The sequence below is a fragment of the Canis lupus genome, chromosome 18 (genome assembly GCF_011100685.1).
Source record: "Canis lupus familiaris isolate Mischka breed German Shepherd chromosome 18, alternate assembly UU_Cfam_GSD_1.0, whole genome shotgun sequence".
Taxonomy (NCBI): domain Eukaryota; kingdom Metazoa; phylum Chordata; class Mammalia; order Carnivora; family Canidae; genus Canis; species Canis lupus.
This window is the reverse complement of record NC_049239.1, coordinates 37414631-37425859: the sequence shown is the minus strand read 5'-3', so window position 1 is coordinate 37425859 and position 11229 is coordinate 37414631. Positions and strand designations below refer to the sequence as shown.

At 39.7% G+C, this 11229-nt stretch overlaps 1 long non-coding RNA gene across 1 annotated transcript; it reads right to left on the bottom strand.

Moving 5' to 3' along the window:
• Window positions 1-5099: 5099 nt before the first annotated feature.
• LOC111090955 lies at window positions 5100-11214 on the bottom strand. The gene is made up of 2 exons (XR_005373415.1): window positions 10956-11214; window positions 5100-10723 (listed from the first exon to the last, which is right to left on the bottom strand). It is a non-coding gene; the product is annotated as an uncharacterized LOC111090955 (long non-coding RNA).
• Window positions 11215-11229: the final 15 nt, after the last annotated feature.

Genomic DNA, 11229 nt, shown 5'->3' with positions numbered 1-11229 from the left:
CCATGCGCCGGGAGCCCGATGTGGGATTTGATCCCGGGTCTCCAGGATTGCGCCCTGGGCCAAAGGCAGGCGCCAAACTGCTGCGCCACCCAGGGATCCCTATAATTAACTTTCTATATTGATCTTTTGAGCCTTTGCTTAACTCATTAATTTTTGTAGTGATTTTATAGAATCTGTAGGATTTCCTACATGGGTAAACACATTGTCTGAAAATAAAGTTTTACCTCTTTCTTTCCAATCTGTATGTCTTTTTATTTTCTTCCTTTATTGCACTGGTTACAATCTCTAGTACAGTGATGAATAGAATGGTAAGCACTCTACCACCAAAGTAGCTTATCAGTTTCTCCTGCTTTCTTATGTCTTCTAGATTTTCAAGGTCGGAGTCAAGCATTAGTTCATTATTTGCTTTATTAAGCTCTCTAAATAATCTTTGAGAGCTCTCTCACCCATGTAGGTTTCTGGTGCAAAGCATCACGCAGCCATCCACTCTGAATATAAGGGAGCAGAGAAGCAGCATTCTCCTAAGAAATATCTTCCCTAATACTCACCAGTTTATTTTGATCCTTTTATATTTGTAAGTGAGGGTTTCTTCTTTTCTTATTAATAGCCATGAAACTAATGTTTGGTTATTTCTTTTGAAAATCTGAATATGGTTAGTATCACATTTCATTTTTTAAAAAATCTAATAGCTATCTCTTTACATTTTAGTCCAAATTTCTGAAGTAATATCCTTTAAAGTGGTGTTACATCAGCATCCTTGATTCATTTGTACAAATGTCCTTCAACTGCAATTGACACAGTAAAATTTTAACAGTGGATCAACGTGATGGTCTGTCTTTACTCCTGAGTCAACTAGAAAGCTTTAGACTGAGAAGAATACCTCAAAACCATACTAATTGTTACCCTTATCAAAAATGATCTCTCACCTTGGCTGACCTCTCATTTAGTTTCAATCCTTTACTCATATTCAGTCAGTCTGAAATCCCAGATTGAATAATGACTATCCCATACTTTCTTCTAAAGCTCCTACTCAAGGCTTTCTGTTAAATCAAGAGAATCAAGCCCATCAAGCATGATGTCTCTCAAAATTCTGCTTCCATTCACACATTCACATATATTTCCACTTTCTTTCTTTTAAGCTCAGAAGTTCAATGTTCCAATTCCTGGAGATGAACTCCTCCATCTGTAAGCTTTATCTAATTCCCTCCCTTCTTTGTCAGTCCTTTTCTCCAGTATCCTTTCCTGGATACCTTCAACCCCTCCACTGGCTTCTTTCCCAAAGCTGGTAAACATCAATTGTCTCTTCCTGAAAATAAAAAAGTCTCTTTTTTCTCAGAGTCTTCATCTAACTAATGTCTGACCTCTTTCTTCTCACCGTAAACATTTGAAAGTATTATTTATTCTTCTTGGATGTACTTTCCAATCATTTTTCAACCACATGTAGTCTGGCTTCTACCCAATCATTTTATTGTTTCTTTTGAGCAACAATAAACTCCTGGCTGTCAAACTCAATGGATAGTTTTCAGTATATATTTCACAGGAACTCTCTGCTGCAAATGACAGTGTAGATTGTTCCCTCCTTCCTATTTCCTTCTTACTAAATTTCCCTATTTCCTTTTTCTCCCATAGCGACCATACTCTCAGGGTTCTCTAGTCTTTGTTAGTCACTTCTGTGTCTCCTATGTAGTATTTCCCAAGAGAATGCTGGCCTCTATCCAGTACTCATCTTAAACAGCATACTTTCCTTGTTAGACATCATGTGATATCTTTATTTAATTGAAACTTAATGAACCATGAATCCCAATCTTCAGCAATAGACTTTTAAAACTCAGACATTAACTTGCAGCTGGACATTGTCTTGTGGTCATCCCATCTGTGAATAGTATATAGCAGGGTGATTGATTTAGAGATTAGTACCAAACAGGTCTCTGCTTATAAAGGATTACCTATACTGGCAAGTTATTAGATGGCAATTTCATATGGTTCAGCCTTGTTCTCGGACTCTAGGGTTCTTTTTTTCCTCCATCTGTAAAATGGAGGAAAGTGTGATCCATATTGCACAGAGAATTGTTGTGAAGATTAAATAAGGTAACACATGCAGGGATCCCTGGGTGGCGCAGCGATTTGGCGCCTGCCTTTGGCCCAGGGCGCGATCCTGGAGACGGGATCGAGTCCCACATGGGGCTCCCGGTGCATGGAGCCTGCTTCTCCCTCTGCTTGTGTCTCTGCCTCTCTCTCTCTCTCTCTGTGACTATCATAAAATAAATAAAAATTAAAAAAAAAAGGTAACACATGCAAAACCCTCAGCATCCCACTTAATGTATAAGTGCTCAATACATATAGCTAGTTTTACCAAACTCACCAAGCCGTATTTCCAAAATATATCATGAACTTATTTTCTCTATATCATCACTATTTATTTACTCACTCATTTATTGGCTTAGCAAATTTTATTGTATAATCATGTGTTCCAGGTACTAAGATGGAAATTACCTCATTTAATTAATTTGGGAATTCATGATGAACAAAGTAGACATAGCCCCTGCTCTAGTGGTACTTTCAGAATGGAGAGGAAGACAGACTATTACAAAGTAATTAAATAAAAAGTCATAACCCTAGGATTTGCTCTGCTTACAGACATAATACATTTTTCCATGTCCCATCCCCTTCCTGCAGGGTCCTACGTGAGAGAACAGCACCTGATACGCCCAGAGAGAAGAGAAATGTTGAAGAAACTCCTGGCAGAGTAAGCCATCTAAACCACAGAGCTGACTATGTCATTGTGCAAACTACTCTGTGGCTCTTCATTGCCTTTAGGGTAAAGTTAAATTCCTTAAAATGGCAGATTACCCACTTCTTCTGCTAGCACTCTCTCTTTCATTATATGTTTTAACAATACTGAACTATTTATATTTCTTTATACAGGTCATATGCTTTTTAATGTTTCTATGTCTTTGCTCCTGCAGCCCCCAAAATGTCCTTCACTCTCCCTCTTTGCCTTGGTAACTCTTTATACCAGCTAGAATTCTTGTGGCTGCAAAGGAAAGAAAGTCAACTCACACTAGTATAAGAAAAAAGTTTCTCATGAAACAGAACAGGGAAGTAGCTGCACATATACTGTGGCAACAAGAGAACCAGAGGCTTGAATGCTGGGAGGATGCATTCTCTCCAGAGCTGTGTATGCCTCAACCTCTGTGTGTCAATGTAATGTCAAGGTTATTATGGTTGTTTTCCTCTAAAAGGCAGAAAACAAAACAGTTGATGATTTTCCAATTTCACTGGGTTTTCTGTTGAAAAATCCTATGCAGAGACACCAACTGGCCCAGCATGTTTCCAGTGTCCACTTGTGAACCAAAATTTTTTAGCCTAGGAATACAGTGTAATAGTTCAATGAATGGCTGCTTTCAACATAACCATGTAGATACGGGAGGGAAGATTAAAAAATACATTGAATAGAATACAGTCCTACTGATCTTTTATGACTTAGCTCAGGTGGCCCTCCTCCAGGAATCACTCCACATCCCCTTAGCTTACATTCCATGCACTCAGTACAGTCTAATACTATTAAATTTTTCAATGATATGTTTCTGTATCAATCTCTCATGAACTCTATAAGAACGAGTATTATCACATTCAGTTTTATACCAAACTCTGAAGATACAAAAACAAAGCAATAATGAAAGTGTAAATTTACAGTAGATTTCCAGAAAAATGAGTAGATGATTACTTCTACCGATATGTGGACTTTATTTCTAAAACTCTAGATATAGGGGCGCCTGGGTGGCTCAGTGGTTGAGCATCTGCCTTTGGCTCAGGTCATGATCCCAGGGTCCTGGGAGCAAATCCCACATCAGGCTTCCCACAGGGAGTCTGCTTCTCTCTCTGTGTCTCTCATAAATAAATAAAATATTTAAATAAATAAATAAATAAATAAATAAATAAATAAAATGAAACTCTAGATATAAAAAGTCATCATTTCGAATTTTCTCTGGATTCAGTTTACATTCATCCTCTTACAGAGCAAAATGAAGTGACTAATTAGAGAATTCCGAATCTTGTTATTGTTAGTTTCTCTTAGAAGTAATTATTAAAAGACAACCTATATATTTGATTACATACATTTAAAATCACTTAAGGGCGCCTGGATGGCTCAGTCAGTTAATAGGCTGTCTTCAGCTCAGGTCATGATTTCAGGGTCCTGGGACTGAGCACTGTATCAGCTCCCTGCTCAGAGGGAGGCTGTTTCTCCCTCTCCCTGCCTCATGCTTTTTCTCTAATAAATAAAATCTTTAAAATAAATAAATAAAATCATTTAAGTTACCCAATATTATGAAGAAAAGTATGTGAAAGCCACACGAATAAATTCCTAATATGCTTAAGGACTTTGTAAACCCAGCTCATTTGATAGCCTGTTGAACAGTAAGTTAAATAAAACCCTAATTCATTGATAGAGGCATTCTATACCCTCCCCCAAGAGTAGGAAAAGGTGGTATTTTTCTTATCACCACCAAGGAATATATCAAATATGTGCAAAAAAGAATGAGCAAAAGGTAAAACTATGAGGAACTTGGTAAAAATTGGCAAAACAATGTTCTGCTCTCCCTCTGCTGGCTCCTAAGCAGTATTGCTCTTCAAAGATCTGCCCAAAGGCCTAATAAGGGTTCTCATGAAATCCCTAAAAATATTTAAAACTGTTCATATTGCTCATCTAAATAAGCCCTTTCTCAGGCCAAAATATCACCACCAAACCCATCTGTAACCTACCCATCTCATTAATAATGGCTAATGTAGAAAAAGCTAAAACATGTAGACTCTAATGGCTTGACTCCTAATTTTCCAAGAGAGTAATTCAAAAGAAAGTAATTATTTTCTAGTTTCCTAAGAATGTGATTCTTACTCATAGATTGTGGTGTGGGCTGATAAAGCAGGGGAAACACTGCATTTTGAGTCAGATAACATGGGTATGAATCTTGGCTTTCCCTATTACTGGTTGTGTAACCTTTATTAATTGTCACTTATATATTGGTTGTATAGTATTACTATTTCTGGAGCGGAGTTTTAACCTCTAAGTAAAGAAGCTGTGCAACAGAACTGTTGGATCCTTTTCCAATTCTAATATTTTATGATTCCAAGTACTGTTAAATTACAAAATTTTAATGATTTATTTCTGCTGCTTCTTTATACCATTTGGGTCATTCTCAGACATAAGCAAAATGGTTGAAACCATCTCTGTGATCATCAGCTTCCTTCCTTGATGTAGTGCCAAACACACTGTGGACATGCAAATGAATCTTAATTGATACAATAATGGTTATGATGGCAATGAAGAGCCCAGGGATTTTAATTTGAGCCAAATTCTCTCTTGGTTATATGGCTAGTATTTTGAGTAGCAGCTGTGAACAGATCTGCATTTCCTTCCCCATGCCTCCCCCACAACAGTCTGAAATTTTTGCTTCAAATGAGAAAAATCAGAAGCTAAAAATGCAGCTTCAATCTGTACCTCTGTCCAGTTGTTAAACTCCCTATTTTGCATTTCTTTAAATCAATTGACTTAAATATTGTTGCAAGAAAGAAGGGTACAAAGTGGTGAGAGGGAAGTCGGTAGATACAGGTTCAAATAACAATGAATAACTCAGGTATCCATCTTTCAGGATTAGAACATAGTATGTCATGAATGACAGAACATATGTGAGCTGATACTCCAGTGTTTCCAGATATAATTGGAAGTTCATAAATAGTAGTAAGAGTAATTAGTTACCAGTTATTGAGCTTACAGTGTGCTAGGCACTTTGTATATGCATATGTGTGTATGTGTATATGATATATACATATATGAGGTATACTCACACACACACACACACACACACACACACACATATATGAAGGGTATTGTGATATTGTAATCTATAATAAGAAATTTATATTTGGTCTTGGTCTTCTTCCCTTGCAGGAATGTAAAACCTTTGGAATTTCCTAAGTGGTCAGTGTGATAAAAGTGTCTTTTGTGGTTCATAACAAGCCCCTTACAACCGCACCATAGTTTATGTTAAAGAAGAACTATTGAGAAGCCACAAAGGTTGGGAGGGAAATGGGGCTGGAGATTACGTTAATCACCAGTGGCCAATGATTTAATCAATCTTACCTACTTAATGAGGCCTCCATAAAAACCCAAAGCACGAGGTTCAGAAAATCTCCCAGGTTGGGGAACACATGCAAGGATCTAGGAAAGTGTGCCCCAGAAAGGGCATGGAAGTTCTCTGTGCCTATTCCTACATATTTTGTCCCATGCATCTCTTACCTGGTGATTCCTGTTACACTGTTTTCTAATAAACTGGTAATCTATTAAGTAAAATGTTTTCCTGAGTTTTGTGAGCCATTCTAGCAAATCAATAGCACCTAAGAAGGGAATGATGGGAACCTCTGATGTATAGCCAGTGGATCAGAAGCACTTACAATTATTAGCATCTGAAGTGGGGAAGGGGCAGTCTTGTACAACTGAACTCTTAACCTATGGGGCCTGACACTACCTCCCAGCTGGTGTCACAGAATTGCTGCATCTATTAGTACTGCTGCAGTATTGTGTTCACAGTACCTAAAATTTAGTCACCAACAGATATCATAGATTTTGGGATGCCTGGGTAGCTCAGTGCTTGAGTGTCTGCCTTCAGCTCAAGGAATGGTCTCAGAGTCCCAGGATCGAGTCCCACATTGGGCTCCCCTCAAGAAGCCTGCTTCTCTCTCTGCCTATGTCTCTGCCTCTCTCTGTCTCTCATGAATAAATAAAAAAATCTTAAAAAAAAAAAACAGATTTTTTTTGTATCAAAGTTGTTACAGATATCTCAAAATATCATTTACAGTCATTACTACTTTGAAATTATGGTAGTTATTAGATTTAGTACTAGGCTATGCCATTTTATGCAGTTTAAAAATATATCTGCAAATTTTTTTTATATTCTTCCCATTGAGAGGTAAGAGCTATGTTCCCACTTCTTGAATCTGGACCAAGCTCAATGAGTTGCATATAAGCAACAGAATGAGGTAGAAGTGACAATACATGACTCTAGGGTATGACTTATACATAGGCAAAGCAGTTTTTCATCTTGATGAAACGCAAGCACTGGGAGTTCCGAGCCACCATGTAATAAACCCAGGTACCCCATGGTTAGTATGCTGTGAGGAAGACCAAACTAGCCTAAACAGAGAGACCTGTAAGACAGAAAGAGAGCGAGCAAGCTGGCCAGCCTCCAACAGCTCTTATTTTGCTTGGTAGAAACAATATGTGTATTACAAAGTCTCTGTACTCTGGCTGATGGGGACACAAACTATTCCTAGTCCTATGTAAGCATCAGAAATTGTTTGGCCTGGGAGGCCTGGGTGGCTCAGCGGTTGAGCATCTGCCTTCGGCTCAGAGCGTGATCCCAGAGTCCAGGGATCCGGTCCCAAATCAGGCTCCTTGCATGGAGCCTGCTTCTCCTGTCTCTGCCTCTCTCTGTCTTTCATGAATAAATTTTTAAAATCCTAAAAAAAAAAAAAAAAGAAAAAGAAAAGAAACTGTTTGGCCTACTGCTTTTTGGTGTCAACTCTCATGGAGTTTCAGTCTTCCGTTGCACAGATCAATACTCAGCCAAAGGACAAGGGGAAAGATACACCTGGGTAGACAGATCTTTCTCTGTGCCACTTCCCCCTCTCCGATGTCTTCTCATTGGCTTCCCTCAGTTCCTTCTCTGTCTCCAGTGAAACTGTTGGTCTTTCTTTAAATTCCCTTCCTGTTCTGCCCTCCAGGCAGTAGGCTGGAGCCATTGTAGGACTTCCCTTACTTGTTGTTCTCTCCTCTCAGGAATCACAATTCTGTATTGCATGTTGTCCCATGTCTGAAAACAGTCACTTCAAATGTCATGCCCCATTTTCTAGTTGGATCCAGGGGGAGGGCAATTCTGCATAAGCAGAAGTTCAGATATATCTATTAAAACATAAAAAACTGAATTATGCACACCAGATTTCTAGGACTTTGTAAGAGAAAATGATATAACATACCTTATTAATTTTATATTAATTACATGTTCAAATGTTTTAGATATAATAGATTAAACAAAATATAGTTCTAAGATTAATTTCACTGGTTTCTTTTTACCTTTGTAATATTGCAACTGGAAAATTTATGATTACCTACACTGACTCGCATTATACTTCTAATGACCTTTATATAATATATATATTATATATATATATAATACTCCTTTATAGCAGCCTCTTGTACTAATAAAACCCCTGTTGTCAACTCTCTTCTTCCATGGCTTTTGGGACTCTGCTCTTCCCTAGTTTTCCTGCCACCTCACTGTCTGCTCCTCAGAACTCTCTTCTGAGACCTAAAACTATTGTTCTCAAATTTTGGCATACTGCAAGATCACCTAATTGCTTGCCAAAAATGCAGATTCTGAGTTTATCTGCACAGATTCTAATGTAATCTGTACATTTTTTATTAAGAAGATTCTCATTTTGTTCTCATCTCTATTTTCCAACTGGTTACTACATGTCTTAGAGATGTCTCAAACTTATCTTTGTTTCTATTTTCCCTAACCCTTTGTCCTCCTAGTTACCTGAGCTAGAACCCTAACATCATTCTTTCCTTCTTCCTCACATCTACATCTAATCAGTTATAAAATCCAACTAAATCTAATTGCTTAACCTCTATCCTCTCTATGTTTCCTTAAATCCTTTACTTCAGGGTTTCTCAATCTTGGCCCTCCTGATATAAGAACAGTTCTTTGTCATGAGGGATTATTTTGTGCATTGCAGGATGTTTAGAAGTTTCCCTGTCTTCACCCCAGTATTTATCAGTAGCACCCCTTAGTTTGAACAATCAAAAATGTCTCCAAATATTACCAAATGTCTTGGGTGGGGGTAGGGGGGGGAATCACCTCTAACCCCATAGAGCCACTGCCTTCATTGATTGAGGCCCTCAATGTTAATCACTGGCATTAGGGCAAGAGATGCCATCTGACCCTCCTGCCCAGGACTGTATGTCTTCCCTATTTTCCACTCTTCCTATAGTTCTACAATTTTCCTCAGTATAAAACCTAGTATTTCTAATATGGCATAAAAAGGGTACTATTTGTCCTCTACTTATCTCTCCAGCTTTCCACGGCAAGATACTGAATTCCTTGCAGTTTTCCTTAAGGATGGAGGAAAGTTATAAGAAGTGTTAGAATAAATGTCAAATACACTAGTAGCTTATGACATAAATGCAAAACTCCTGGGATGTTTTAGAGAATAGAAAACAATGTAACTATGTGCTTTGTGAAACATAGGCAGAATTGTGTTAAATATACATAGTAAGTTAGTAAACTATAAGGCATGCCAAAGTTAAATTTAAAAATTTGATGGAATAGAGTCATTTATGGTTAAAAAGGGATAGAAAAACGAAGGTATGAATAACTGTGCCATCTCTGGGCTGAAAGCTTTGTCAGCCCTAAATTAGCTACCCATAACACTTCATATAGTCTCATAGGTATGTGCTCTATCCAAGAAATGCAAATAAAATCAGTATCTGTCCACCAAGCTAACTCGTAGGCTCTGGTTGTGGCCAAGCACGTTTCCCTGCATCTCCAACAGAGCAGGTGTGTGCCACTGGTGCAAGGTACTTTTCACTTGTGGACCTCCTTGCTATGACCTCAACTCTAGTCCTCATAAGTATATCATCAGTGGAAGAGGCTGATGCGGCAGACAGAACATATGAATATTGCATATTGAATATTGCAATATTGCATGAATATTACATAACTCGTAACTCAGGTGACATTACCCTTCCCTTTGCTTGCACCCTTTCCTAAGGGTGTCAACTTACTCCAACTATTTCTCTTGCTTCTCACTGGGTATTTAAATTGATTCAATAAACCAGGTTATTCAAGCATCTTAATTTGGTCTGGAAGCTTTCTGTCTAATTACCTGCAGGATAGCTTCGCTAGTAGTGCGCTTGGAGGTCACCAGTGAGCCAAGTTAGTTTTCCATAGCGCAGCTCAAGGCAAGCATCAATCTCCCCCCTCTGAACGCCCCTGCCTTCGCGGCTCTCATTTTGTCCTGTTCGTGCCCTCGGGGTTTCTATTAACGGCATTTATCACATCACATCACACTGTGACCAACTGTTTGCTCCTCTCTCTGTTCTAGGGCTTGTCTGGGAGTTCTCTCCAAGTAGATATTTCTTAGCAAAGTATCAACCACAAAGTAACAAGAGAATGACTGAATGTGGCCTCCTGCAGACAGAGCTGCAGTCGAGTATCCCTAGTGTTTGGCCTTTCTCCCGTTCCTTAGTTCCAAGAGTGACTTGATTTAGCAGAGCAGCAAAACCCTGCGGAACGGAAGCGGTAGAGAGGAACACAGGCTCACTGCAGAGAAATCACTCGCCAGCGGAGGTGTGGGTGTGCCTCCACTTCCTCCTCCGTCTCACACTTTTCACTTGGCAGGTGAGATAAACAGTACTTTTGGTGTTGCCCCGCCGCCACCTGAAAATCGTTGAGAAGACTGGGGCCCTTCGGTCGAAGGGATCACAAACTCTCAAAAGCCTCTAGATGAATAAAATCCACTTTGGGCAGCCCGGGTGGCTCAGCGGTTGAGCATCTGCCTTCAGCCCAGGGCGTGACCCCGGGGTCCTGGAATCGAATCCCGCGTCGGGCTCAAGCATGGAGCCTGCTTCTTCCTCTGTGTCTCTGCCTCTCTCTCTGGGTCTCTATGAATAAACAAATAAAATCTTTAAAACAACAACAACAACAACAACAACAGAACACCTAAACTGTAGCAGAAAATAGGGAATGCAAGAAACGCCGTTTCTCCCCTCAAAATTTACAAGCATCTTCCGGGAGCCTGCATCCTACTCGAAGCAATAAACATAGCTGTTTTTGTCCTTTAAAAGAGACGCACGCCGAAATAGGTTCTTCGCTCGAACAAGAGAAATCACCTACAATTGTGAGACTACAAATAAACATCGGGTCTGTCCTCGGGGTTCTTGTTATTTCTCCGGGGACCAGAGGAGTGGGGCGCAGAAATCTGGCCTCACGCCCAGGCGCAGAGATTTGCGGACACGATGTAAGTCAGCGGAACCTGAGTCTCGTATGAAGAAAGGGCCTCACGGAGCTCCCAACGCCCTCACCTCGGGGGACAGACCGCAAAGCCCGGAGCAGCGTCGGGAGCGGCCATTGCTTCCCCGGGCGTCTTCCGCCAATCAACGCCGCCCCG